The 7,508-nt window shown below is 36.8% G+C and overlaps 1 non-coding gene across 1 annotated transcript; it reads right to left on the reverse strand.

The window, feature by feature from the left end:
- Positions 1–5,609: 5,609 nt before the first annotated feature.
- Positions 5,610–5,716, reverse strand: LOC140876996 (small nucleolar RNA R71). Its single transcript, XR_012149218.1, has one exon. It is a non-coding gene; the product is annotated as a small nucleolar RNA R71 (small nucleolar RNA).
- Positions 5,717–7,508: the final 1,792 nt, after the last annotated feature.

The raw sequence follows: 7,508 nt of genomic DNA on the forward strand, positions 1-7,508 counted from the left end.
TATAAATATACATACACACACACACAGACAATAAAAATAACTTTTCATGGGTCAATTATTTGATCCGTATCACAAAGTTAAGTTATGATCCTTGAAAATAAAAATCATACCGAAAAAACGGAAATGGAACAGGATCCTCGAATTTATTTATTGCGATGTTCATGATATTGAAAAAGTTTGCGCCTATTTTTTCCAAAACTCATATTGGATTTAGACCAATTTGGAGTCAAATAAGATCAAATTCGATATGGGGATACTCTTTGAACACCTCTATTCTACCTTGGGGTGCACCGGTATTGATCGTTCGCAAGAAAGAAAGGTCGATAAGGTTGTGAATTGACTACAGAGAGCTGAACTGAGTCACAATGAAGAACAATATCCACTGCCACATATAGATGATTTGTTTGATCAATTGTAAGGGGCGTGTTCTCCAAGATTTACTTGAGGTCGGGCTACCATCGATTGAAGGTAAAAGATGGATATGTCTAAAAAACGGCTTTCAGAACTCGTTATGGTCACTATGAGTTTCTGGTTATGCCATTTGGGTTGACGAATGCACTAGCAGCATTCATGGATTTGATTAATCGGGTGTTTCAGCCGTTCTTGGACCAGTATGTCATAGTTTTCATAGATGAAATTTTGGTCTACTATCATAGTTTGGATGAGCATCGACAACATCTGACTACAGTGTTGCAAACTTTGAAGGAGAATAAATTGTATGCGAAGTTCAGCAAGTGCGATTTTTGGTTGGAGCAAATCGCATTTTCGGGTCACATAGTCTCGATTAAAGGGATTGAAGTTGATCCAGCAAAAGTGGAAACGATTCGGAATGGGTTGCTCCAAAGAATGCTACAGAGATTCGGAGTTTCTTGGGTCTTGCAAGTTACTACCGGAGGTTCATTAAGGATTTCTCCAAGATAGATCTACCATTGACGTCTTTGACCAGGAAGGGTGGGATTCAAGTGGTCAAACGAGTGCGAGGAGAATTTTGTTAAATTGAAGGAGAGATTGATGAAAAATGTCAGTGCTAGCAATCTAGAAGGCATAGGTTGATTCGTGGTGTATATAGATGCTTCTAAGATTGGCTTGGGGGCAGTTTTGATGCAAGATGAAAATGTGATAGCTTATGCATCTCGACATTGAAAGTTCATGAGAAAAACTACCCGACTCATGATCTAGAGTTGGCAGTAGTGGTGTTCGCTCTAAAATTTTGGATTCATTATCTTTACGGTGATAAATTTCAGATTTTCACCGACCACAAGATCCTTAAGTAATTATTCACCTAGAAGGAGTTGAATATGAGGCAGAGGCAATGGTTAGAGTTGGTAAAGGACTACAACTGTGACATTAGCTATCATTTGGGTAAAGCTAATGTGGTGGAAAATTCTTTGAGTCGCAAGTTCGCGACTTTGAACCAGTTGACAACTCAACAGGAATTGATTGCAGAATTTTAGAGGCTGATTTTGGAAGTAGTTTAGCCAAAGGAGTTGTGAAACTTATCAGCTTTTTCAGTTGTTCCAATTTTATTGATAGAATTCGAACAGGTCAAGCTTTGGATCAGCAGCTGGTTGAGTAGAATAGCAGAGATGAGAAGAAGGTAGTACCTTGAACACAGTGAAAGATGGAATCATAGAATACAAGGGTAGAATTTGGGTGCCAGCAGTGGAATCAGTTAGGGCATATGTGATGACAAAAATGCATACTTCTCCGTATTTCATTCATCCTTGGAGTATGAAGATGTTCAAGGACCTGCAGTTGTTGTTCTGGTGTCCAGGCGATAAGAAATACATTGTGAAGTTTGTGAATGAGTATGTCATGCACAGGTGAAAGCTGAGCATCAAAGGCCAGCAAGACTTCTAAAACCGCTTCCAATTCTCACGTGGAAGTGGGAGGATGCCACCATGGATTTTGTGGTAGGATTTCCACTTACACCACGAGGTATGAATTCCATTTGGGTAATAGTTGACAGATTGACAAAGTCAGCACATTTTATACTTGTTTGGACTACCTTATTGATGAATCAATATGCGGAGTTGTATGTCATGGAGATAGTCATATTACATGGGATTTCAGCTAGGATAGTGTCGAACAGAGACCTTAGGTTTACTTCGGGGTTTTGGGTGAGTTTGCACCATGGATTAGGTATGAAGTTAGCATTCAGTATAGATTTTCACCTCAAGACAGATGGGCATTTAGAGCAAGTTATCTAAATTCTTGAGGATATGCTCAGAGCTTGTGTAATCGATTTTAGAGGTAGTTTGGAGTCGAAGTTGCCTCTAGTGGATTTTACCTACTATAATAGTTATCAATCAAAGATTTGTATGGCTCCTTATGAAGCTTTGTATGGAATGAGGTGTAGAACTCCTTTGCATTTGGATGAGGTAGGTGAAATAGCAGTTTTGGGGCCAGAGATAGTGGCTCAAACAATTAGTCTAGTGGCCACAATCCAAGATAAAATCCAGACAGCCCAGAGTCTTCAGAAAAGCTATGCCGATCAGCGGTATAGGGAGCTTGAATTCGAGGTAGGAGATCAATTTTTCTGAAAGTGTCACCTTTGAAGGGATTAATGAGGTTCGGAAAGAAAGGGAAGCTGAGTTCGGGATATATTGGACTTCTTTAGATCCTAGAAAAAGTTGGTACTCAAGCTTACCGAGTTGCTTTAACTCCAAATTTATCAAGTGTACACAACGTATTTCACATCTATATGTTGAGAAAGTATGTCTCGAACATTTCCCATGTGATTCACCATGAGCCGTTCAATGGACGCCAGACTTGTCTTATGAAAAGATGTCGGTTCAAATCTTGGAAAGACAAGTCAAGAAGTTGAGAAACCGAGAGATCGTAATGGTTAAAGTGTTGTGGCATAATCAGCTGGTCGAGAAGGCTACGTGGGATACTGAGAATCATTTGCGTAGTCGCTACCTAGAGCTGTTTGGTAAGTCAAATTTCTATGAAGAGATTTTTTTAAGGAGGGTAGGTTGTAAAGTCCAATAGATCACTAATTCACTCATGAGATTTTAAATGATTTTTATGTTTTTATGTATTTTAGTTAGGAGTTTTAAATTTTGTGTTATGATTGTGCCTGATGTTTTTAATCTTGCAGGTTTGTTTGATGTTTTCAAGTTTGGGATTAATTCTGGACTGATAAAAACGATACTACCCTCCAAACAAGGTTAAACAAATATTTTAATTTTATTTGAAGTTCAATTTTTGGTGTAGTTTTATTTTAAAATTTGAGAGAATAAAATTATGAAAGTTAGGCTTGGTGAGTAATGGGCCGACTTCCAAGCCCATTAGTAATATAGGGAGTTGACGTTCAAATTTTCACAATTATTTCTCTTCCAACGCCGCCTACCCTTCCCTCTCCCTTCTCCTGTTCCAAAAATCTGCACCAAGGAAGAAAGACGTTCCTCGATCGTGTTCGTGCTAGTCTAGATCGCTACCGAAGCTAGATTATACCCAACCTTCAACGATCAGGAAAGTTTTTAACGCTTTTGAAACCATCATTGAAGAATATAGGTATTTTGATATGAAACTTCTACATGTTGATGTGTATGTAGCGTATAGTGCATTGATTTTATGAGATTTTGAAGAGCATGATGTAGGATTGCGATAAGTGAATCGTTCTTGATGTTTTATATAAACATTTTGGAGATTTGTGTGAAAATCAGATTTTTTGTGTGTGTGTTTTTAATGTAAAGTTTTTTTGAGGCAAATATTTTGAATATGGTTTCGAATCCTTTCGATTTTATGAAGTTTTTCATGTGTATAATCAAAATATTCAATGTGTGGTTGAGTTTTATTGAATTAGAATCGAAAAGGATCAAAAAAGGGTTCAAAATCTTGAAACCCCTTTGTTTTTTTGCACAAGCAGGGCTGAGGCACCGTTCGAAAGTGCTTAGGCGCCACCCAAAGACGCTTAGGCGCTGCTAAAGGATGTTTGGATTTACTTGTAGATAGACTTTATATTTTTCTAGGTTTTTCTATCATTTCTCTTTTTTGGGCTTTTCTCACGTTTGTTTTTTGTTTTGCACGTTCTGGACGCACTTTTCTGTAAAAGAGAGGACTTTGAACGCTTCTTCTTCTTCTCCATAACCTTAGTTTTATATTTTCTTATTTTTCATGGAGGTTGTGGAGCCAACAACGCTAGGCTAATGTTCTATTTCTAATTCAAGGAAAATTTTCTGTAATTTAATTTTGTCATTGTGAGGTTATATGTTTAAATTAATATTCTTGTTTATTTTCGAGTATTCATTGATTTATGTTCTATTTTCATTATGTCGATTCATTTCAAATTAACTGGATTTTCATCTTTCTAATGTTATCCATGAATTCAGTGATCCGTAATTGTCATGAATGATTGGTACTTGAGTAGCGATAGATTAGGTGTGTTGCTCTATCATAGCATATTTGATCAAAATAAATAAATGAAAGTAGATTTAATAATTGTAGGTATCTTTATTGTTAGATTTTAGGATTAACTATTTTCAAAAATTGAAAATATTTTTTTAATCAATATGGAATGCTATCGTGCCCAATTCATTATTGATAAGTGTTGATTGGATACTGGGTTTGGTCAGTTAAAATTTGAAAATGCAATAATTTTAGTGGTTATCCCTATTATCTGAGGTTAATTTCTTGAAACTACATAAATGAATTATTTGTTTGCCGATGACCGGTGATATAATTAAATATGGAAACCCCTTGAAGCAGAGTTCGATAAATATTTAATTTCACATTTAATTAATTGTTCCTCGCAGTTATTTGATAATCGTTTATTTTTATTATTTTTTATTGAATACCAAAAACTCCTCCTTTTATTTTCATTCACTTGAAAGAAATAAATGTTTGTTCCATGTGGGTTCAATCCTGCTCGCCATTACACTCATTTTATTAGGGAGTAGGAATTTTAAATTTGGTGGCTTGATAATAGCCCATCATATTTTGGCGTCGTTGCCGTGGAATGGCGATAATTTTAATTTACAACAACCTTAGAATAATTTTTATTTCTTTTGAGTTTTTATATTTATTTTTTTTCTTTTTATGTCTAGTTCTTCTCGTACAGGCGAACTAGAGTACATTTCAGAAATCAAGAAGTTAACTAGGAGATTGAGAAAGAACTGCGGCTACGATGTAACAAAGCATCAATATCATCTCTTGGTTTGAACGTTGCATCAAATTCAAGTGATTTTGAAAAGGAATCTAATCCCGAATTTGAGACTGAAGAAACTGAGTGCGAAGAAACACATGGAGGACTCTCAGGGAGTTAGCTAATCCTAATGTTACTTAGCAGCCATTATGCATTCAATTACCTACAATGTACTAATGTAAATTTTGAATTAAAATCTTGTTTGATCCACTTGTTACCAACTTTCCGTGGTCTAGTAGGTGAAGATCTGCGCAAGAATTTAAAGGAGTTTCACATTGTTTCCACAGCCATAAAACCCCAAGGAATTATAGATGAATAAATTTCATTACGAGTTGTTCCATTCTCTCTAGCTGACAAGACTAAGGATTAGCTCTACTACTTGCCTTGTGGAACGATAACAACTTGGGACTATATGAAGCAAAAATTTCTCGAAAAGTTATTTCCAGCTTCAAGAGCATCAAATATTAGGAAGGAAATTTGTGGGATCAGACGGCTGCATGGGAAAACTTTATATGAATAATGGGAGAGATTCAAGAAATTATGTGCTAGCTATCCTCAACACAAAATTTTCGAACAACTTTTCGTTCAGTATTTTTATGAGGGTATCTGAGTTTTCAATATGTTACGCCTTAAACGCATAAAAATCTCGTGTAATGAGATTAATGTTTTTAATGCATTAACAATTCTCATAATTAAATTGTTTTGATGATTACAAAACTCGGTTAATTGTTACTAACAGTTTAAAGTGAGAAATTTGCAGGTAATAATATTTTTGAGTATAGACAATATTGGAAGCAAGAACCGATAATAAAAAAATTGGGAATAAAAAATCAAAAGTTTGAATCTGTCCTAGTTCGGACGACCCGAAGACAACTTCGGATGCTCCGAAGTATTTCCAGAATTTAATAAAGATCGGAGGACAAGTTCGGAGACTTATAAGACTACTTCGGACGACCCGAAGATTTTCCAGAAATTAAATAAAGATCGGAGGCAATCTCGGAGGCCACGAAAAGACTACTTCGGACGATCCGAAGTGAGTTCGGACGATCCGAAGATTTTCCAGAATTTAAATAAAGATCGGAGGCACTCTCGGAGGCCACGAAATAACAACTTCGGACGACACGAAGACAGGTTCGGACGACCCGAACTCCTTTACTGCCATGAAGATTTTGTCGGAAGAAAATTTGCCGAAATGAATTTAATGCCGTCGTTCGGACGACCCAAAGATGACTTCGGACCACCCGAACAGTTCACCAGTCGTAAGAATTTGAATTTCAATCAGACAAGGTTCGGATGACCCGAAGGCCCGTTCGAACGACCCGAACCCGTTCGGATTGGCACCTATAAATACATGCCATTTGATGCCTTCTCAACTCACCAATTCACTCTCAATTCTCTTTGCAAGCAAGTTCATCTCCTACAAGAGTTAAAAGAAATATTTGTGAGATATATATTCAAAATCGAAGGTTGTTTGTATAAGTTCATTCGTGAGTTGGTTGCTCAGTTATTGTAAACACTTGTGTGTGAAGCCAAGTGTATTTACGAGTGTTGTGGCTATACTTGGAGTCCTTAAGGCCAAGTGTTGAGTTGTATCGGCGCGGTGATCGTGTCAAGTTGTAAGGCTATCCTTGGAGCCATCAAAGCCAAGTCGTTCGAATTGCTAGTGGATCCTTGGTTAATCGATCTTAACCAAGAAGGGGAGACGTAGACGATTTATCGTCGAACTTCCATAAACATCTCTTATCCCTTTTACTTCTTTATTTACATTACACATTTATTTACCACACTTATTATTAATTTCTTTAAGTCTTCCGCTTGCGTATTTGCATAATCGCTTTAAATTGCTAAAGTTGCCAATAGAACCTAAATCCCCCCCCCCCTCCATTAGGTTCTAACAAGTGGTATCAGAGCCACCTTTTTCAAAATATTTTCAAAAAGGTTCTTATGGCAAATCTAGCGAGCGACTATGCTCAAGGGCAATCAACAAATCTTCCTCCTCTTTTCAATGGCATAAACTACGGATACTGGAAAAACCGAATGTCCCTATATATCCAATCCGTAGATTATGACCTTTGGAAGGTTACTGTGAAAGGTCCCTACATACCTACTAAAGAGGTTGAGGGTGTCAAAATTCCTGAGGGAATGGACGACTTTTCTAAGGAGGATATGAAACTTATATCTCAAAATGCTAAAGCCATGAATATTCTTCATTGTTCCTTAGATATGAATGAGTACAACCGGATCTCAATGTGCTCATCCGCTAAAGAGATATGGGACAAGTTGGAGATATGCCATGAAGGGACTAATCAAGTCAAAGAAATGAAGATCGATCTACTCCAACTCAAATACGAAAAAATTT

The sequence above is a fragment of the Henckelia pumila genome, chromosome 1 (assembly GCF_033568475.1).
Source record: "Henckelia pumila isolate YLH828 chromosome 1, ASM3356847v2, whole genome shotgun sequence".
In the NCBI taxonomy this organism is placed as follows: Eukaryota; Viridiplantae; Streptophyta; class Magnoliopsida; order Lamiales; family Gesneriaceae; genus Henckelia; species Henckelia pumila.